Here is a 23,181-nt window from a genome sequence, read left to right as displayed (position 1 = left end):
ACCATCCCCTGACAACAGAGAAGAAAGGCACATCCCACAACAGAGTTTATCAGGCCAGAAATAAATTGATAATGAAACCAAACAAGGGAGCTACAAAGAGGGGAACTCACAGGAAGCTCTCTCATGTGAACTCAGGTGCAGAGTCCTAAACAAAATTTCACCAAGATGCACCAAGGCATAAGCTGTGTCATCCCTCCTGGCCAGGCAGGTATCTGGTTTCAGAGATGCACGGTTGGTTTCATATCCAAAACATCAATCAGTACAACTCAAACATTAGAAGAAAACGAGAAAGTCCTGGCTGGTGTGGCTCGGTGGACTGGGCGCCGACCTGCGAACCAAGAGGTCCCAGGTTTGATTCCTGGTTGGGACACATCCCTGGGTTGTGGGTTGGGTCCCCACTTGGGGGCATGTGAGAGGCAGCCATGCATTGGTGTTTCTCTCCCTCTCTTTCTCCTTCCTTTCCCCTCTCTAACAATAAATAAATAAAATATTTTTTTAAAGAGGAAATGAAAAAAAATCCTATTAACAGATGCAAAACTTTTATTATACTACAGCATCAATATATAATGAAAAACTCTTCAGAATTGAAGGGAATTTTGATCATTTATCAAAGCATCTTTGAAAAGCTTTACAAAGGAAATAATGCTTAACAGTAAATTCTTGAAAACCTTTGGCCTGCAACTGAGCCTGGTACAAAAACAGTCACGATGGGACTGCGCATGCGCACAGCCTCTCTGCAACCCACGCCTGAGCGATTTAGCCAGCCGGCCCTATCCCCCAAGTGTTTCTGGTGGGACAAGAGGCCTCTCTGCACTGCAGATGTGACACCCCCATGCCCACCACCTTCCTCACCATGGCGCTAAGAACTTGGCCACCCTGGGGCCCCGCCCAGCCACAGGCTCCGCCCAGTGGCCAGCACCTGGAGCAGTTGGCTCCTGCACAGCCCCAACTGTGGTCAGGCCCCACCCCCCGCGCCTGCTTTGGCTCCCACTCCCGCCCCTGCACCTGTCTCTCCAGCGTCCACCACAGCTTCTTCTGATCCTGCACCTGCTGGTGCCACCAAGCAGGAGAACCCGGCAGAAGAGAGGAACTCACATCAACAGACAGGACATCCAGACACTCTTCCCTGTCAAAGCTTTTTGAGAACACAACAAATGCGCTTGTGACAGGTCAGTCTTCTGAGAATATGGTCACTCAGAGTCTGTCAATGGGCTATGAACCAGGGCAAGGGATGGCAGCCTGGGGAGCCAGAGTCAATGACCCTGACAGCCCCATTGTGTATCTTTCATGGAAACCCTGGACACAGGGAAAGTCAGGGTGTGCTTGCTCCCCCTCCAGCAGCTAGTTCTGGGGTTCCTCAGCCCAGGGCCCTGTCCTTCTAGAGTCTGAGGCAGTAATAAATGAGAGGACCCAGGGGGTTTCCATGGACAGGACACTCAGGAGACCCTGACACCAGCCCCTCCCCCATGCACCCTGGGTCCCCAGCTGTTGAGTTCCTGGGGTCTCTCAGCTGTAGGGGAATAAGCTCATAAGTTCTGTGCCTCCCACTAAATGCAGAACACACAGTTCTTACTTATTTCTGGATGGAGATCACTTTCATCCCTCATCCTGAACTCTCGGGTATAGCTCCTACAGAAGTGACTCAGAACAAGCTCTGAATCCAGAGATGCCAGCAGGCTGAGATGATCCAAGGAGGAAACAGGGACCTGGCAGAGTAGAGTCCAGGCTCATGACATGACTGTGTGAAAGTGACAGTCTGAGAAGTGGGGCATCGGGGAGCACAGACCCCAGGAGGGAGGCTCGTGTCTCCCCAAGTCCTCACTCACACCCTCATGTCATGATCCTCAGGGGCAGCCGACAGCATCAGCCCATCACAGAACAAATCAGACCCCAGGAATGAGGAGTGGGAGAAACTCTCAGTTATGGTGCTGGGTGCAGAGGGTCATGTCCTGCCAGAAGGAGGCAGGTGTCCTGGGTGGACAATCAAGGCCCTAGGGTGTCTTTGGTCTCCTCTGACTTCTGTGACTTTTTTGCCCACATTTCCTAACCTTCCACCCCCAAGATGTACACTGAAGACTCTCATATGAATGGGTGTGGCTGGATTGGTCCTTGTGGTCCTTGGGGTGCTGACCTTTGAGGCTCGAGACAGCGAGAGGAAGACCCACACTGCAGCCAGGATGGGAACACAGAGGGGACAGGGCACCATTCAGAGTGGAGGGAGTCGTGGAGCCCATCTGATGACCCAGGAGGTGGTGAAGGACAGTCTGGACCACAGGTAGGGAGACTGCCTGCTGATGTGTCCAGGGCAGTGAACAAGATTTGGGTGCAGGGAGTGTCTGAGTGCTCCCTATGCAGGGCTCTTCCTCCATTAAATGTCTGTTTTCTCTCTTTATCTGTGCCAAATGTCTGTAATGACCCACCTTGTATTCTCACATGAGCATCCTTCCCACATGGCTGTATTGAGAGTCCACACATCAAAAACCTCATGCCCTCTTCCACTGTTTTGTAATAAAACATTCTTTATTTCTAATCACATTACCAGATGAGCATTATTGAATCTATATCTCATGAGTTCACAAGGTTAACATGGATTCAATAACTGATTAAATGAACTATGTCAGATAGATGCAAACCGATGCCACCACCCTCTCTGTTTCCAAAGTCCCTACCGTCTCCATGAGATGCCCTGTGTGCCATTTCCCCAGAAAGATCATCCCTTGAAGGGACAGCCTGGTGGTGTGCTGCTCTGATAACACCTGTTTAGAGATTTCTGACTTGTGGTGTTTGCCAATTAGCGTGGTGTAAATTCTCCCTTCATGACCAACCCAAAATGCCAATGTGACTTCACCGAGTACAGAGTTGGGAGATGGCAGAATCACTGTCACCACCGAGTAAGAGCCATCTGCCCCACACCTCCCCACATGCTCTCTGTTGACCTGCATTTCATCATCTTTTAGATAATGATCATTTCTATTGCATTGTGAGTGCAGTGTCAGTGAAATTGTGACAACAGAATCCCAGATAATCACACAACAGTCAAGAGAAAAGATATCAATTTTGAGACAAATGGATGCAGAATTCAAGTACACTTGTGGTGGAGGTAAAAATTACTTCAACTGTTTGGGGAGTACATTGGAATTATCTATGTAAAAGGAGGGGACACAGAGTTATAATCATAACATACAGATGGTGGAGAAGCTGTATATGAAGGCACCAGTTGCACTCACAAGAACATGGACCAGTGTGACCCTCATAAAGCAAGCACAGGTCACAAAACTCCATGAATAAAAAAAAAATGGGTGGTATTTGTTCACCATGACCTACTGCATGGCAGTGCAAAAGCACAAATTAAATCACCAAAATAATGCACGTCAACCTTCAAACGTGCTGGTGAGTCAATGAAAGAAGATTCTCAAAAGAAGGCAGGCAGGGTCATTCCTTTATGCAACCTTCAGAAAGAGACGCCATTTGTCACTCAGGCAGAGACCCCTAAGAGAAGCCCTACGAACAAAAGTGAAAATAGATCCCTTGTGATCTGTTTAGGGGTTAAACATACAGCAATGTTGAGGGTTTGTTCAAATGTCCTTTGTGACTTTCATTTGGTGACTTCAAAGTCCAGTTTTCATTATAGGAAATGCTGCCTTTCTATTTGGTGACTTATCTATATCTTCACACAATTTAGTGAGCTGTCATGAAGTAAGGTGGTAAAGTCCATAGGCTAACCTAAGCTGTGCACTTCCTAAAAATGGCTGTTGATGTGTTAGAGGAAAAGTGTTGGGTTGGCAATACAGTTCCATCAAAACACGATCAGCACCTGCCCCACCAGCTGCACTAAGTCCAACCAAATGAGGAGTCCCTGCTGGAGGCAGACACTGGATCTCAGAAGACACCCTGTGCATCACCACCTGACATGCAACTGACCATGTTAAATGTCCACAGCAGCTTCTGATCCCACGTTGCTTCAACCATCTGGATGTTTGTAGGTCACCAATATGGACATGGAGGTTATTTCACAGAATGGGGTTCAACTCCATCAGGCACTCATTTGGGATCGCACAGGTTTTGGCTGCAGACTGAACAGTATTCAGGATTCCTCATCTCCTCCTGGACCCCACTGGGGAGGACTCAGGGGAAGGCAGCAGTGGGCAGGAGATGCCAGATGTTGAGGTCAGGCTTGACTTCATTCCATTCCAGATGGAAACTCCCTGGGTGCCTGACTTTGAAAAAACAGACCCAGTATCAATAAGACCCATGGTGGTTGACAAATGGTGTTGGATAATTGAATGTACAAAAAATGCAAAAGAATGAAGTTGGCTATGTACCACACACCCCACACCAAAATGACCTCAAAATGGATCAGTATAACAGCTAGTATTACAAAACTTAGGATCAAATGGGTAAACCTTCATGAGTGTGGGCTTACTTACATTGTCTTAGAAATGACACCAAAAGCATAATAAACAAAAAAAGTTAGATTTTATCAAAATAATAATGTATGTGAATCAAAGAACACTATCAAGTGAGTGAAAAAAGTGACATACAAAACTGAAGAAAATATTTTCAAATTATATCTGATAATGATCTGGTCCAGAATACCTAAAGCATACTTATAACTCAAGCACAAAAAAAAAATCCAACTCATAAAAATGGTCAAAGTACTTGAGTAGGCATTTCTACCCAAAAGATATTCTGCAAAGAAGACAAGCTCTGTAAATGGAAAAATGAGCTCAGGAAAACATGCTCCCCCATGGTCAGTCATTAGGAGAATGACCATGAAAATGACAGTGACCAAAGTCAGCAAGATGGTGGCAAGATAAGAAGTCTGGGCTCTGTTCACCCACAGAAGCCACAATTTAACCACCATCCATGGACAAAACTACACTCACACTCTGAGGTGAAGGTATGAAGTCCCAGCACCAGCATCCTGTGGAGTAAAAAACCCAAGCACAATCACGTTGAAAAGGGTGAGAAGAACAGCTTCACTTTACCCCCATCAGCCCTCCCACCTGCAGATCCAGCTCTGCACGGAGAAACTCCCTCCACATGCAATTTCTCCTGTGGGGGTGGGGAGGAAGGGAGCCCCCTCCCCCACAGCCTTTCCATCACTGCCCAAAGAGCCAGCCCCTGTCTGGCTGAGGGGTCTGCAGGCTGGATCCTCTAGGGGCAGCTGAGAATGAGGAAATGGGGAGGGTTCAGGGTAATTGATGTGTGGCTCTGAACAGCCAGCCCACCCACAGACCCTGCAGCTGGTGTTGAGTTCCTCAAAAATTGAAAATAGAACTTTCTTTATTTAATTATATGTTATTGTTTGTGCTATTACAGTTGTCCCAAGTTTTTCCCTTTGTCCCCCTCAACCCAGCACCCCTCAAGTCCCTCAGGCAGTCCCCACACTGTTATCCATGTCCATGGGTTTATGATGCATCTATGTCTTTGGCAACTCTGTTCCCTAGACTGTACTTAACATCCCCATGACTATCCTGTAACTACCAGCATGTACCTCTTAGAACTTTTATAGGATCCAGCACTTTCACTGTGAGTTTCAATTCAGAGGACATGAAACCAGGATCACAAAGAGATATCTGCACTCCCAGGTTCACTACAGGGTGATTCACGACAGCAAAGACATGAAACCACGTCAGTTTTCCACCAGCAGACAATGAATAAGGCAGCCATGGTGTATAGATACACAATGGAATACTCTTCAGCCATAAGAAGCAGGAAGTGCTGCCATTTGAGACAACACGGATGCACCAGGAGGGCATTATGCTGAGTGGCATGAGCCAGACACAGTGAGGTAAATGCTGCATGATTTCCTGTATATGTAGAATAAATTTTTTAGAGATCTGAACTCAAGTAAAATAAGAGAGAGTGGTGATTACCAGAGGCTGGGAATTGGAAGAAGAAAATAATGATCAATACATGTAAACTTTCTGTTGTATGATAAATACATTCTGGAAACCTAATGTACGGAGTGCTGATCATAGTTAAAAATAATGAATTACACACTGGAAATTTTCTGTATTCTCCACACACACACAGAAAAAATGGAAACTGTGTGAGGTGTTGTATATGCTACTATTTCGAGTGTGGTGCTCTTTTCAGAGTGTACATATATACCAAAACACCAAGATGTACACCTTAAATATACACAATTCCTGTTATTATTCCTCAAAAAGCTGTGGAAAAAGAAAAAATTTCTGGTTAAATAATATGGCATTTTTCTTTCTTTGTCTGAATTATTTCACTTGGCACAATGAGTCTATGACCATTCATGTTTTCCCAAAGGGCCAGAATTTATTATTTTTCATGCCTGAGTAATAGTGCATTGTATATATGTACCACTTCTTTTCTATTCATCTATTGATGAGCACCTGGGTTGCTTCCATATCTTAATTGTTATAAATAATGCTGCAGTGAACATGGGGATGCATGTCTCCTTTCAAATTAATGTTTCATTTCTTTGGATAAACACCCAATTAAATAAATTTGTAACCTTAGTTCCCCAGCCACACTAGCCTGAACCCAAGTTCTCAGCAACTGCATATTCATGTCACTTAGGAATGCCATATACCACAGAGCAACTACAGGAGTGGTCATCTTTGCAGCGTGTGATAGCTGTTGTAGACTGATGATGCCCACAAAGAAAGAGTCCACATTCTTGTGGGTCTCAGTGTGATGCAAGAGACCTGCAGGAAATGGTCATACTTATCTGTCATGAGATGACCATCTCTAGTGAAATGTGAGCAACAAGGTCAATGTCCTGGAATGTCTTATCATGTCTCAAATTCATAAAAATTTCTGCCATGTATAGTGTCCCACAAATTCTGAGACTCCACCTGCTGTTTGTGCACTTTTTTTTTTGGTGACCACTGCCTTCTGGAGAAAATCCATACATCTGTTCTTAGCACTCAGTGCACCTGCAAACATTGAATTCTGTAGACCTCCCTGTCTTACCCTTTATTCCTTTACTTTCTAATTGAATCAGCATTTACAGAAACAACCCACAGAGTGCTAAATACAATAAAAAATCCTGCTCGGCTCTTGGAGTTAGAATGTGCTGTTTCTCCACTGGACACATTCCTAGATATCTAGAGCATTTCAGTACAGATGTTACTTTCACTGCAGCATCTCTTCCTCATGGTCATAGTTACTCTTGTCCCCAGAGGCTCTGTGCCACCACACTCACATGCCCAACAGGCTGACTTCTACTTGCTGGCTCTCCACACTCCATCATGCTGGACCTCGAGGTGCATGAAGCAGCACCAGGACAATTCTTGGAACTCTGTGATCCTGGCACAGGTCTCCCTGTGCACCCTTGTGGTGGGTCCACTCAGGGATCTGTGGGACCCTGACGAGAACAAGGGTCATCAAGGCCATGGTGCCTCCAGCATGTTCCAACCACAGGGCACACCAAGCATTTTCCTCTCTGAGAGTCGTCCACCCACCCGTCCCCAACACCACCCAATCAAATGAGGAGGTCTTCAAAGTAGCCAAGCTCCTGGCAGGTCCATGGCTTGTCCCCTGAGCAGAAGTTTTTAACAAACCTGGGATGACAATCTTGTCCAAGGGTGGCTATTGAGAGAACCTCTTTGTCCATGTGCTCGGACACCCAAGCTTTTTCTGGACCTTCGATCTGTTTTTTCATTTGGAACGTATTTTTTGTCTTGGCACAAGTGTTACATAGTAAGGGGCGGAAACTTAGGTATTCACCAGGGTGGGGCAACCCACATGACCATATTGTGGTGTTGTATGTGGGGGAGGGGTCCGAGAGGGAACACTGCTGCTTGCTCAGCTCTCAGTGGGCTTTCAATCATTTCCTCTGCTACTCACAAGCAAGTTGGGCCCTTCTGGTGCTGATTCCAAATCAGATGTTTTTGTGCACATTCTAGGACCCTGTGGGTCTTTCCCACAGACTCTCCTGTGAGGCTGAGAGTTTCTCCTGAGGCTTTGAGGCTTTCTTTTCCTGTACTGGAGCCCTGGGTTGCGTGGTCTCTTTCACTCCCCAGTTGTTTCTCCTGGTTTATCTGCATGCACATGTGGGACTGCCTGCTCCACCAGCCGCTGCTTACCTCACCCACTCCACCAGCCACTGCCTCATCCAGTCCTCCAGCCACCACCTTGCCATGAGTCCTCTCTGCCCCAACTGCCCATCTCTGCCCCTCCTAGTGGTAGGATGAATGTTTCCTTTTTAACTTCTTGGTTGTTGGACTTCCATACAGTTTGATTTTCTGGAAGTTCTGCTTATTTTTTGTTTTTAAACTCGTTGTTGTCCTTCTTTTGGTTGTTCGAGGAGGCAAAATATATCTACCTATACATCCATCTTGGCCAGAATCCACCCCCCCAGGGATGTCTTGTGCTCTTAGCTTTGCTGAATCCCTATAGTGACCACCGTGGCTCCCCCACAGGCTGCAGTAAAGGTGCAAAATTAACATCCATGCAGCACCTGAGCCCTGAGGTGAGGGGATCCACAAGCAGTGTGAATGCTCTCCTTTCCCTGGAACACAAGTAAGGGCTCACGGTCCACCATGCTGAATACAAAACAACCGTGTTGACAGACAATAATCCATAGGAAGAGGAAGCTCCAAATACGAAGCTCAGCCTGGAAGACGTATTTAGGCAGAACAGTGTTTCTGTATCATTTGAAGGTGGGCTCCACGGTCCAGTGAGAAGCAGGCTCACCTGTGGGCTACAGAACTGACTGGGAGTGAAAGGAAACTTCTGAGTGGCTACCTCAGAGCAGGGTTACCGGATGCCCCAAAAGTCTGTAGAGAGAAAACCCTTTAACACAGTCCATGCGGAGTGGACCACACTGACAAGGGCAAATTTATTACCAGCTGCCCGGAGACAGAGTCTTGCTGACCCCTCCACCTTTCTCTTCTAAGTCATGATGCTATTTTACTTTGACCCCATTTCCCTTTTTTGTTGGTTTATTTGCCTGTTTTCTAGAAAAGGTATTTGGGACCTGTAACTGTTTTAGGAAGATGTTGGTAATCTTAACATCTTTTCTTTTCCCTTCCTTTGTTGTAAAAGAGCATTTGAACAAACCCACCCAGTGCATCCTGTCCAGGAACAACACAGCTTGTGTTTGGGGACTGACCAGAGCCCTGAGCTTAGGACCCAACACCCTGTGACCTGGAAACGCATCCCAGCTTGGGTGACAGGCCCTGCTTGACCGTGTGTTGTATGAAACTTGAGGAAAGTGCACACAATTCTGGGACTTGAGTAATTCCATCATCACAGGCAGTTATGGAAACTTACTGTCCCTAACAGTGTACACTCCAGTACCTTATCAAAGACGAGTGACATTTTCAAAAATGGCAGTGTCCCTTATAAGGTCACCATGGTTTGCTCTCTGCATGCTCACACAGGAAGGCCCACAGAGACAACTGTCCGCAAACCCCGCTGTTGTTATTCTAACGTTCATACCACAGAAAAGGCGAGCTTGCTGTTTCCTGGACATGCGGGCAGGCTTGGGGGTGGGGGTGAGTGTGTCTGGGTTTCTGTCTGTGCTTGTGAGCATGGGTGTGTGTGGGGAATCAGGGTGTGAGTCCAAGCACAACCAGGCAGATGGTCGTGCGAGAGCATGGCTCTCTGTCCAGGGGACCTTGTGGGTAGGGAGACCCTGAGTTGATGCTTTAGGACACCAAGCCTGGAAAATAGCCTTTGCTGTGAGACACTGTCACCCCCTTCTCTAACCCAGATCCTGGCATCCTGGGCTGCAGTGGGTGGGGGACCACAAATGGACCCCATACAATGCCTTGAAAACACGCAATGACACTGTGGTAAAAATATTACTGGAGTGCCCTGGTTCCACCTCCGCCTGGCTCCAGTGCAGGAACCCCCCTGCAGCTTTATTCCTTTGGAGGACAGGCTGGGCCTGGACGGGTGGGATGCCCCTCACAAAACCGTGTCTTCCCTCCTCTTACCTCCAGGATATCTGGCCCCTGGGCAGGTGTCTGGCAGGCTGCAAACAGATTGGAAGGCATTAGCTTCAGTAAGTTTTCAAGAATAGGCCCTGGCTAGTGTGGTTCAGTGGACTGAGTACTGGCCTGTGAACTAAAGGGTCTCTGGTTTGATTCCCAGTCAGGACACATGCCTGGGTTGTGGGCCAGGTCCCCAGTGGGGGGTGTGAGAGACACAACCACACATAGATGTTTCTCTCCCTCTCTTTCTCACTCTCTTCCCCACTCCCTAAAAATGAATCAATAAAAATCTTTTAAAAATAGTAATTAATGAGCAATATATACATTTTAGCTGTAAGTACAGCACAACATGGCAGGGTTGGAAGTAAAGAAGAAAGGTTAATGGAGTAAGGCAGGTATGAAGTCAGTTGTGTTCCCCAGACTCCCCCAGCTGGCCCTGCACCATGTGGTCATATGTCTACAGTCTGCTCCCTGCACTTGGATGGTCCCTGTCATGATCATTTGTCCCCGCACTATGGTCTGATTCCGATCCTTCCTTCACTGGTCAAGGTATCTCTGCTTTTCAGGTTCTGAAACCTCCAATGTCTCCATGTAGATATGAATGTCTGGTTTCCTTCCCGCCATATCTTAAATAAGGTGAATTCTGACCACGTCTGTAGGGGTGGGGCTGGTACCACTGGGCTATAAATGAGGGAAGTGACAGCAACAGAGGAAGCAGGCTGCTCAAGGGTCCTTCAGCCATTCAGGAGATGGTATTGCAATAATTGGTATTTAAAGTGTGTGTGTGTGTCTATGTGTGTTTGTCTTTACTGCCTTCTAATGAAAACCCTCATGAATGTCATTCTTGTCTGAATACTGAAGACTGTCCAGAGGTTGAAGAGGAGAGTGAACCCCAGCATCAAAAGTGCTCTGAAGAAGCAGAAATGACCCAAATGGTTCACCCCAAAGAGAGGGAGAGAGAAAGAGCCCACTTCTCACAGAGACACAGACTCAGGTGGAAACAGTGTGAGATGCAGACCCTGCGTTCCAGGGCCAGGAGGGAGTGCTGAGCTCTCCTGCTGAAGCAGAGTGTTTGCACAGACCCCAGGCTCGTCCCTTCCCCTCCCCATGGCTCACTGTCATGAGGGCTCTTTGGGGTCTGCAGTCAATGAGGCAGAGAGGGAAGGTCACCATTCTTGTCCCCAAGGCAGTGGCCACATCCACCACCTGCCTGGATTCTGAGCTCTAAGTCCTCATTCCCTTCTCCTGTTCACCATTCACATATGAGTCTAACTTCAGTTTCAAAATCTGCCCATTTTCTGCTGAAAATTCTTCCATGGTCCTCACGGTCTTCAGAACAAATCCAGACAATTCTTACTGAACTGAAAACTATTCATGATCATCCAGATGTGACCCTCCATCCTCAGCTCACACTTGTTTCCCTCAACAAGACACATGCAGTTACCTGTGAGAACATGCAGTCACAGGCACATGCACTTATACACACACAAATCTATACATATAAATTCACACACACATACTCAGATCCAAACATGCACATTCACATGCATACACATGTTTACACTATCTACTCACACAGACTCACACATAATCTCCCACTCCATACTTCTCTCTTTTTTTCATATAGGCTGTTCTAGAGCCATGTAGACCCAGTAATCACTCCAAGCCCCCAGAGATAGTCACAGAATGAGAAATACCAATGGGCTAGCATCTTTTTATTTCTCTTCTCTAAAGGTGTTCATGACTCTAAATGTGTTCATGACTGGGTATGTGAGAATCATGTGATATATTCAGGAAAGATATTTATGGAACATAGTTGAAGACACACTGTTGGAGTTCAGCAAATACTGATATTTCCTTTTTCCTAACAAATACTGCATGTCTCCAGTCCTTTTGTGACACAGGGCACATAGGACTTTGATGACACAAGCTGTCCATCACAGTCCATTCCTCACATACTCCCCTTGTCCTACAGATGTGATCCAACATCCATGCACCATGGACAACACCCACATGACCAGCCACCACCTCAACCTCTCTGCCTCCCTTTCAGACAGTCTCCATGTCTTGAGGGTTCTCTGGAATGTTTCTTCCTCTCTAGAATGTTCTCTAATTCACCTGTTTAGCTTCTGCCTCTTCAGACACCCATTCCCCCAACCATAGTTCTTCTAGTCATGGTCACCAGTTGTTCATACATTTTCACTTATTCCTCCTTTGCAAATAATTTAATTAAAAGATTAGCTTTAGACTTCCCATATTCTTCTAATCAGAGTTTTAAAAAACAGGAAGTGGGTCTCCTGGATCACAGATGTATTTCTGGTTCTGGTACAAATACCTGGCAGAGAGTAGGTGATCACTAATTATTTGTTCCTTGACTAGTCAAAGTTGAAAACTCTATTTCACTTGTGGAGGGCTGAGAAAAGTAAGTGATTGTCCTACTTACAGCAAGGCAATCAGAGTCGAACTGAGGACCAGAGCCTGGGTCCCACCATCTCTGAGCAGGAGTGCAGACCAGGCAGAGGGTCCTGGCAGTGAGAAGAGACCCCAGATCTGAACCTAGCATCTTCTGAAAGGAGAAGAGTACCCTGAGCCCTCATCATGGAAAAACCCAGAGCCAGGCCCAGGGTGGGGCTGTCCCCTTGCTGTGGATCTATATGGGTGGGAACCCGGAAGAGTGACAGCAGCCCCTGACTCACCACATCCTGTGCATCTCTTTCAGTCCCAGGGTCTTGCCCACCTACAGAGCCGGAACACTCAGAGTGGACAGCATGATGTCCATCCTCCCTGCTCTTCTCTGCTTCAGTCAGTTGTGGGGACATGGGGATAGGGCAGCAAGAGGGACTGGGGAGGCTACACTGCCTTGTTTGTGGAGAACTTCAGCTTCAGGAAGTTCCAGACTCTCTTTCAGGGCTGAGAGTGGGTCAAAGGAGATGGCAGGGGGATGTCCCCAAGCTCCATGCCCCATCCCTTCTTCAGCTCCTGGGGCTGAAGATGCTTCCTCCACTCAATGTGTATTTTCTCTCCCTGCCATGGCTCCCTTCATTCTCAGCCCTGTGACATGAGGGCGCATCCCCCATGGCACCGTGGGTTCACACATCTAAAACCTCATGCCCTCCTCCAAATTCACCTAATACAATTTTTTTTAAATTTCTAATAACCACATTATCAGATGAATGTTATTGAACCCTCAACAGCTCAGTTCACAGGACTTGACATAAATTCCATCACTAAATAAGTGGGAAAGTGAGACACACGTGGAGAAAATAAACCTTCCAGGCTCTCTGGACCCCACAATTCTTTCTTTCCCAGTGGCCACCTGTCTCATTTTTGCAGAAATCCCATCACTTGGGGTCAACCCACTGGCATGTGAAAGAACAGGTGGAGGAGAGTTGCCTTGGAGAAAAACACTTTCAGAATGCTCTCATGGGTGGCATTTGGGAATGTCTGGGTGTCTGTAGAATGAAATGTGATTCAGCCACAAGTGAGAAGGAAATCTTGCCCTTCACGAGAACACTGATGGAACCTGAGGGCACTATGCTAAGTGAGATCCATTGGGCAGATAAAGAGAAAGACTGAATCATCTCACGAATATGTGGAATCTAGAGTCCAAACATGTAGAAACAGAAGGTGGAATGGCAGTGACCATGGGGAACGGGGGGAAAGGAGAGAAGTTGGTCAAAAAGCACCAACCTTCGGTTATGAGATTAGCACATCCTGGGACCTGACATACAGCCTAGTGAGTACAGTTTACCAGACTGTGTTATGCACCTGGAAGTTGCTAAGAGAATGTATTTTAAATGTTCTCATCAAAAAAAAGTGACAGTTATATGACTTTTTGCTCAAATTTCTTTTTTATTTTTTATTGTTATTCTGTTACAGTTGTCCCGATTTTCCCCTCTTTGCCCTCCTCCTCCCACTCCATGTATCCCCACTCCCATTAAAGCTACAAAGGCATCATATTACAGTATTTAAATGTATCAGATCAACATATTGTCAGCTAGCACTTTTGTCAATTATATGTCAGTAAAGCTGAAAAAAATTATCCTTGGGCTTTATGTAAAAACAACTTACATGAAAAGCTGGACAAGTAATGGGCTGACCATAGCAACTGTTGGAAAGTTTAGAACGTATCTACATATGTCCCCATTTATCTACTACCTGCATGTCTATGTATCTTTGTGTGCTCACATATATAATATAACAGTATATATAATATATAAACATTATATATTTACATATAAATATATAATATTTATATAATATAAATATATAAATAAAATATCTATTTATATAATATATAAATATTTAATGTGATGTATAAGTATATAATATATGAATATATGGCATACATAAATATATAAATATGTGTAAATATGTAATATAAATATTTAAATAATATAAAAGTTATATATAACATAATATATGTTTATAATATATAAACATTATATATTACATAATATCATGTGTCATATAATATGCATTATATAACATATAATATATAATACACATTATAATCATAATTATATGTTTATTATGTGATAATACATAATATAATAAACATATTATAAGTTATATATTTCTATTATATTATAGGTGTTTACATATCATGGTGTTATATATTATATATTTATATATTCATATTTTATATTATACAGTTCTAATATATAATATGATATATTTATATTGTCATAATATATTTATTGATTATATTTATATTTCCATTATATAATTATATATAATGTAATTATATCCATTATATTATTATATATTTATATGTAGTTATATAAATATATTTATATGTGAAGTGTATTTATATTTACTAATATTATATATTTATAATATATATAATATTCATCAGTCAATCTATCTGATATCTGGAATCTAATAAAACTAATTTCTTCTGACCTAAGCCACCCACATAGTTATATTTAATTGTGGTAAAGTTACCAAACTAATAAATTATATCTCTCTCTCTCTTTCCCTTTCTGTCCCCCTCTCTCTCACAGAAGAAAATGGGTTTTGACTCCTATGTAAAAACATAATTTCAATAAAACAACAAAAAAACAGACTTCATACATTTTCTTTTCTTCTAAAAATGCAGAATCAAGCTGTTTACTTTGCTTTATGTTTGGCAAGAGAATAAAAAATATGCATCTAGTATAAAACCTAATACATATTAGAAGAGAGAGACTTCATATTCCTCGTGTAAATAATTTGATATCACTAACCATTTCCTACATCAGCTTGGCCCAGAAATATTGAATACTGTGAACTAAGTTGTTGTTATCAGTTTCAAATGGCAGCAAACTATGTTAAAATCTATCTGTGACTGTAGAGTTGAGGAAAGACAAATGTCACAGCTTAGACACGAGGGGCACTGAGTGATGTGGCTCAGGTCAGTCCCTCAGCACCTGCTATTTTTAGGGTGAGTAGAGCTGGTCCTCTTCCTGTGTGACTGGCACCTTGCACAGTAAACATGGTGGTGTGAGGACCCTGACCACCACATCCTGTGATTTTTATCTTGAGCTTCGCCTTAACAATTGAAAAACAAATCATCAAAAGCTCTGCTATGGCATTGTCCACTGAGACTTGACCCTTTTCCTAATGTAAGAACAGCACAAACCTAATACTGCAAAGTAAATCCACCAAAGTCATCACAGAATCCCCAAGTGTGGACAGCTCCTCTACTGTCCAGAGGTTGTGCTGACAAAGACCGAGTCCAGCCTTGAAAAGGAGTGTGCACGTGTATCTAGGAGGCTTTCCTCAAAACCATGGGCCACTTACGTTTCCCCTGATTCTGTCCTATTTTGAATGTGAATCCCAGGAGGTGGTGGAGATTTCAGCACGGGGTGGTGGACAGCTCCACCCCTGAATCTCCACCCCCCTAGCTGTGACTGTGTGTGTGTGTGTGTGTGTGTGTGTGTCTGTGCCTGTGTCTGTATGTTTCAATGTTTTGTTGTTTTAATACAGTTGTCACAATTTTTTCCTTTCCCTTCCCATGCCCATCCCATCCTCTCTTCCTATGGGAATAGACCTAAGAATCCCTATTCACCAACTCAAAAGAAATTATTCACCCCTATGTTCATAGCAACACTATTTACAGTAGTCAAGAGCTGAAAACAACCCACGTGCCCATCAGTAAATGAGTGAATTAGAAAACTGTGGAACACTTACACAATGGAACACTACACAGCAGAAAGAAAGAAGGAGCTCCTACCTTTCACAACAGCATGGATGGAACTGGAGAATAGTATGCTAATTAGGTGAAATAAGCCAGTTGATGAAAGACAAACGTCATATGATCTCACCTATAAGAGGAATCTAATGAGCAAAATAAACTCATGAACAAAGTATAACCACAGGCATGGAATCATGGAACAGACTGACAGTGAACAGAGCGGGGAGGAGAGGGATAATAGTGGGGAAAGGGGGAAAGGACTAGTCAAAGAACATGTATGAATGGCCCGTGGACATGGACAACAGTGTGGAAATTGACTGTGGGAGTGGGGACCTGGCATGGGCAGAGGAGGGCAAAGGGGCACAACTCGGATGACAGTAATATGATAAAAAAAATTAAAATATTTTAAACAAGCTTCTCACAAAGAAAAAAATACATCTCCTACATATTTTGCTAAAGAAAAAATAATTGGTTTACTCTTCAGTCCATCGTGAATCTGACATCGATTTTGTGTATGGAGTGAATTTCATTTGTGGAATGAAGTTCACCTTATTCCACAGATGCCCTAGGTGGCCCAGAACCCGTGACAGAAAGACCAGGAGCTGCAAACTGCACTGCGAGGGTCTCTGTCCTGATTATGTGACCCTGCATTGTGCTCTGAGTCTGATCCTTCCCTCGGCTCCATTGGATGAGATATCTCTGCTTTTCAGTTTCTCAAACCTCCAGTGTCTCCATCTAAATCGGAATGCCTGGTTTCCTTTTCCCCATATCTCAGGCAACATGAATTCTGATCACACTTGTGGTGGTGGTGCTGGTATCAGTGAGCTATGAGTGAGAAAAGTGAGAACAGCAAAGGAAGCAGGCTGCTCAAGGGTCCTTCAGCCATTCAGGATGTGGTATTGCAGCAACTGACATTTAAAGTGTTGAGGGTGCTGTTCTGCCTCTAACAGAGCTCTCACGAATGTCCATTGTTTTCTGAATTCTCAAAGTCTCCACAGTTTCAACAGGAGAGTGATGCCCAGCATCAAAGCTCCTCCGAGGAGGCAGAAATAACCCAAAGGATTCACCCCAAGAAGATGGAGAGAGAAAGAGCCCATGTGTCACAGAAACAGAGTTAAGTGGAAACAGTGTGAGATGCAGCCCCTGTGTTCCAGAGCCAGGAGGGAGTGCTGAGCTCTCCTGTGGGAACAGAGTGTTTACACAGACCCCAGGCTTGTCTCTGCCCCCACTGGCTCTCTGTCATGAGGGCTCCTTGGAGTTTCCAGTCAATGAGGCAGAGAGGGAGTCGTCCTTCACATCCCGACAGCAGTGGCCACATCCACCACCTGCCTCGGTTCTGAGCTTTAAGACCTCACTCTCTTCTGCAGTTCACCCTCCTTATCAGTCTCTCCACCTCCTTTTCAGAATCTGTCCATTTCTGCTCCAATCCATCCATGGTCCTCACTGTTTTAGGGTAAATTTTGACTCTTTCTTCTGAACTCACAGCTGTTCATGATCATTCACCTGTGACCCTCCATTCTCAGCTCCCACTGCTGCTTCCCTCAACCACACAGGTGCAGTTACTCTGTGAACACATAGTCATACACACACATACACACACTCACACATATACACTCCCACACATATACACTTGCACTCAGAGACACACTCACACCACCTCCTATGGACCATCTGTTCTCCTCCATCTCTGCTTGCTTAGAGTTCTGTAGAATTAGCATATTCCTTCCCAAGTTTCCAGCTAAAAGTACAGGATTAGATGCAACACTGAGATTTCTTCTCCTCATTTCTCTTCTCTACATTTTTTGTGACAGCCAAAAATATGCATGGATTGTGTGGTGAATCCATGGTAGCCTTCCATCTAATATTGTTGGACACACAGGATTGGAGTTCAATTACTGTTGACATTATACGTTAAATATACAGATTACACTGCTCTAGTTCCTCTGTAACACACAGCACCTATGAGATTCATAACCCACTGTGACTATAATAGTTCATTCCTGTATGTTCCTCTGCCTCACACACTTAATCCAACATCCTTGTGTGGCATAGAGCATTCCCATGACCAGCCACCACCTCATCTGCCCTTACTGCTATCAGACAGTTTCTGACTCTAGATTTCCCTATAATATTGTTTCCTCTTAAGAGTATTCTCACTCTCACCTTCTAGAGTTCCACCTCATTCAACAGCCCTTCCCTCTGCCCTGGCCCAGTGGCTCACTTGCTTGCAGTGTCATCCCATTTACCAAAAAGCTGTGAATTCGATCCCTAGTCAGGACATGTACGGAGGAGCAATGAATCAGTTTCTCTCTTTCATCAATGTCTTTGTCTGTCTGTCTCTCCCTTTCTCACTCTATAAAATCAACAGACATATTCTTTGATGAGGATAAAAGTAACACAGCTATTCCCACAACCACAATCTAGTCATGGTCCCAGGAATTCTCATTTTTTTTTCATTTCTCCTTTGTAAGTAAAGGCATTTCCACATTAGACTTAGGATGCTCATTTTCTGCTAAGAAGAATTCTCAACATGCAGAAAATCAGTCCCTTGGATCATGGATGCATTTGTAGTTCTGACACAAATACTCGGCTTTACTAGGTGATCAGGAAGCAAGTAAATGCTGTTTGTGGGAGGCTGAGACAGTGAGTAGAAAATTCTATTTAGCATCAGCCTGTGGAGGGTGAAAGGAGGACCAGAGCTTGAGTCCCGCCCTCTCTGACAGGAGCACAGACCAAGCAGAGAGTCCTGACAGTGAGAAGAGACCCCAGATCTGGGCTGAGAGTCTCCTGATGCCTCGTGTCCTCCTGAGCCCTCATCATGGAAAAACCCAGAGCCAGGCCCAGGGTGGGGCCATTCCCTTTGCTGTGGGTCCACAGGTGTGGGAACCCGGAAGGGTGGCAGCAGCCCCTGACTCACCACATCCTGTGCATCTCTGTCCTCCAGGCTCAGGATTGGAACCAAGAGGACAGAGACACACCTAGGGTCTCATCCACCTGCAGAGCAGGAGCACTCAGAGAAAATGTCCATCCTCCCTGTTCTTCTCTGCCTCAGTCAGTTGTGGACATGGGGATGGGGCAGCAGGAAAGGATATGGCAGCCACACAGGCTTGCTCATGTCGAACCTCAGGGCTCAGGCAGCTGGAGCAGATGAGGCCCTAATAGAAGGGAATCAGCTGAGACATCTGGGTGAAAATCTGACAGGGACTCTCTTCCACGGCTGAGTCTGGGCCAGAAAACCTGTGAGCAGAATGGTGAGTCCTCCCCAATCTCCCTGACCCTCCTCCTAATTCACATCTGGGGCAAAGGAGGTGGCACTGAGGTCCAGGGATTAGGTGATAAAAGAGGAAGGATGTGGGCTGAGCTAGGGGAATGAGGGAGTGGGGAATGCAGCCTCTGATTCCTTCCAGGGACCCTCCCCAAGCCAACCATCTGGCCTGAGCCAGGCTCTGTGATCCCCTTAGGGAACGCTGTGATGATCTAGTGTTTGGGGATCCAGAGTACTGTGTGTATACAGAAGATATGGATACACCCTTGGACAGACAGAAACCTCTGGTTCCCAGGGACAGGGCCAAGATCTTCATGGAAGACATTGATGCAGGGAAATATTTTATACATACCTCAGCACCTCTGACTATTTAGACCACAGTGACCTCCTGGACCTGGTGGTGACAGCTGAGGGTACAACCAGGGGTCCCAGCCTCAGGCTCTGCCCTCAGGAAGGAAGATGCTCTCAGGGGGTCTCCCCCTCACAGCACAGCCCTGGGGGGGCATGAGGGAGGTGTGAGCCCCATTTAACACACTGCCTCCTTCTCTCCTAGGATCCTACAGCAGACCCAGCCTCTCAGCTCTGCCCAGCCCTGTGGTGACCTCAGGAGGGACTGTGACCCTCCAGTGTGGATCATGGCAGAGATTTGATGGGTTCATTCTTACTAAGGAAGGAGAAGACAGGCTCTTTTGGACCCTGGACTCACAGCCTCACCCCAGTGGGCAGTTCCTGGCCCAGTTCACTCTGGGCCCCATGACCCCCAGCCACAGGTAGACATCCAGGTGCTACAGCTGTTACAGAAACAGCCCTCCCCAGGTGTGGTCAGAGCCCAGAGATGCCCTGGAGCTCCCTGTCTCAGGTGAGGGGCCCTGACCCCATCCTCTCTGAACACAGTCAGCTCAGGGTCCTGTCCCCAGGAGACGTCTGGAGTTGGGTAAGAGGGGATCTGAGTGGTGGTCACCCAGCAGAGATCTATGCCCAGAGACCCTCCCAGTCCTGCCCACCCCTCCCCTTCATGTGGGTTCCAAAGATGACAGGTGGGCAGGAGGCATGTCTAGGGGGCCAAAGAAGAGATGTGGCACAAGATCCTGGGTTATCTCCAACTCCAAGGTTAGTCCCAGACCCTCACCATCTTCTGTCCTCATTCCCAGGACACTCTGGTGGCTCCCACCACCTACCCACAGGGCCCATCCCCACAGCTGCTGAGTCCCTGAGAACTCTGCTCAGAGAGAGCACAGAACAGCCCCAGGAAGTTCTGAGCATCCATCAGGGGGTCTCATGTCCCCCAGACACTCAGAGATGGGCTTGTGTCCCAGGGGCTGGGAGTCAGGCAGAGATGTTCAAACCAAAGGGCCCCCAGGGCTCTAGGACTGGTAAATGATGGAGGTGGGTATGGCAGAGGGACCTCCTTTCCCTTCCAGGGGGAAGGACAACCAAATAAAGTGGGGAGAAGGTGACCCCTTCCACTTAACCCCATCCTGAATTTCCAGAAGTCTCTGTGGATCGAGAAGCCCCAATCACATAGTCAGGCCCACAGAGCAGTAAGTGAGGGTCTCTGTGGGGAGGTGGTAGGTGTGTCCATGGGAACAGGGTCTGAGTCCTGTGCAAGTTCAGGCTCCTCTGGAGGCTCTGACTGAGACACATCCTTCCCCTCTCTGTGCCTCAGTGTCTCCAAGTGTAAAAGGAGAGAATCGTGGCTCAGAGCTTCTTCTTCTTCTTTTTTTTTTTTATTCTTTCAGTTGTGGCTCTGATCTCCTGGGAGTGGGGGCCTCATAGGGAAGTCCCCTAGAACGTGATGTTTTGGAGACTGTCCTCTCTGTAGCAGTGACAGTGACAGTGCACAGGGAGGGATAAGAAGACAATGTCTGGGGTTTCAGGCTCTGTCCCTCAGCTCAGGTGCTCAGCTCAGAGGAGGGAACAAGGGCTGCTGTCAGGCCTGGTTCAGGGCTGGGTTCAGGGCCTGGTTCTGCTGCTTCTGCTGTTAGGCTGGGAGGTCCCTTCTCCTCTCTGAGTGTCAGGTTCATGTCTGTTCATCCCTGGTTCCCTCCTCCTCACAGGCCTGTGGTGACATAAGGGGTCTCACAGAGCTCAGGAAGGCAGAGCCCAGCCCAGCCTGAACCTCCTTTCTCTGTCATGGATCCCTCACAGACCATCCCTCTCAGTCCAGCCAGGCCCCACAGTGGCCTGAAGAGGGAACATGACCCTGCTGTGTCAGTCACAGAGCCCGAGGGCCACTTACCTTCTTTCCATGAAGGGGTCAGCCCATTCCCACCTCCCCCAACTCTTAATGAGTCCCTTGATCTCAACCCATGGAGGGACCTACAGGAGCTACAACTCACACCACACCTCCCCAAGCTGTAGGGAACCCTGGAGCTCCTGGTCTCAGGGGAGGGGACACAAACCCTGTTGGTTCTTAGCTCACTCAGTTGAGGTCTCTGTCCCTTCAGTTTGAACCAGTAATACATGGGGGAATTTAAGGGACTCCATAGAGAAGGATATTCAGGAGCCCTTCACACCAACCCCTAATTCATAGAACCTGGTTCATCAGTTTTTTATTTAGTGAATCTCTCAGCTATAGGGGAATGAGCTTTTGGGGTCTGCCTCTCCGACAGAACCCAGAACACCTCACTTAATCATTTCTATACCGTGCCCATTTATTACTAATCCTGAGCTCTGGGGCACAGTAAACTCTAGTCCAAAGTGAATCTGTGCAGACTTCTGGCCAAGATGGAGATGTAGGTGGATACACTTTGCCTCCTTGAACAACCAAAAGAAGGACAACATAATTTAAAAACAAAAAATAACAAGAACTGCCAGAAAATTGAACCTTGTGGAAGTCTGACAACCAAGGAGTTGAAGAAGGAACATCCATACAGACCACTAGAAGGGACAGAGATGGGCAGATGGAGTGGAGAGGACATGCAGCAAGGCAGTGGCTGGAAGACCAAGTGAGGTAGCCGCTGGCAGAGTGAGCAGTCCCACAATTGCATGCAGATAAACCAGGAGGAACAACTGGGGAGTGAGACAGACAGCACAACCCAGGGTTCCAGTGTGGGGAAATAAAGACTCAAAACCTCTTAACTGAAAAAATCTGTGGGGGCAGAGGGAGCAGGAGAAACTCCCAGCCTCACTGGAGAGTTCATTGGAGAGACCCATAGGATGCTAGAAATACATAAAACCACCCACCTGAGAATTAGCACCAGAAGGGCCCAATTTGCTTGTGGGTAGCAGAGGAAGTGACTGGAAGCCCACTGAGACCTGAGCAAACAGCATTGTTCCCTCTTGGACCCCTCTCCCACATACAGCACCACAACATAAGAATATGGATTGCCCTGTCCAGGCAAATACCTAAGGCTCAGTCCCTTACTACATAATAGGCACAATGAGACAAAAAAAATATGGCCCAAATGAAAGAACAGATCAAAGCTCCAGAAGAAAAATACAACTAAGTGATGATGAGGTAACCAACCTATTCAGATGCAGAGTTCAAAACACTGGTAATCAAGATACTCACAGAAATGGGTGAGTATGGTCACAAAATAGAGGAAGAAGTGAAGGCTACGCAAAGTGAAATAAAAGAAAATGTACAGGGAGCCAAGAGTGATGGGAAGGAAACCAGGATTCAAATCAACGATTTGGAGCAGAAATGAGAAATAAACATTCAACCAGGAGAGAATGATGAAATAAGATTTTAAAAACTGAGGACAGGCTTAGGAACTTCCAAGAAAATTTTAAACGATTCAACATCCAAATCATTAGAGTACCAGAAGGAGAAGAGGAAGAGCAATAAATTGAAAACTTAGTTGAAAAAATAT

The 23,181-nt window shown here is 45.9% G+C and overlaps 2 long non-coding RNA genes across 2 annotated transcripts; one reads left to right on the top strand and one right to left on the bottom strand.

Annotated features, from left to right (window-relative positions):
• Positions 1-1,012: 1,012 nt before the first annotated feature.
• LOC123822893 lies at positions 1,013-3,234 on the top strand. Its single transcript, XR_006786446.1, has 2 exons — positions 1,013-1,169; positions 2,063-3,234. It is a non-coding gene; the product is annotated as an uncharacterized LOC123822893 (long non-coding RNA).
• On the bottom strand, positions 2,505-7,656 carry LOC123822894. The gene is made up of 2 exons (XR_006786447.1): positions 7,545-7,656; positions 2,505-4,217 (listed from the first exon to the last, which is right to left on the bottom strand). It is a non-coding gene; the product is annotated as an uncharacterized LOC123822894 (long non-coding RNA).
• Positions 7,657-23,181: the final 15,525 nt, after the last annotated feature.

Source organism: Phyllostomus hastatus, unplaced genomic scaffold (genome assembly GCF_019186645.2).
Source record: "Phyllostomus hastatus isolate PE091 unplaced genomic scaffold, TTU_PhHast_1.1 phas_contig_459, whole genome shotgun sequence".
Classification (NCBI taxonomy): domain Eukaryota; kingdom Metazoa; phylum Chordata; class Mammalia; order Chiroptera; family Phyllostomidae; genus Phyllostomus; species Phyllostomus hastatus.
The sequence above is the reverse complement of the archived record's forward strand: the minus strand, read 5'-3'. Positions and strand labels throughout refer to the sequence as shown.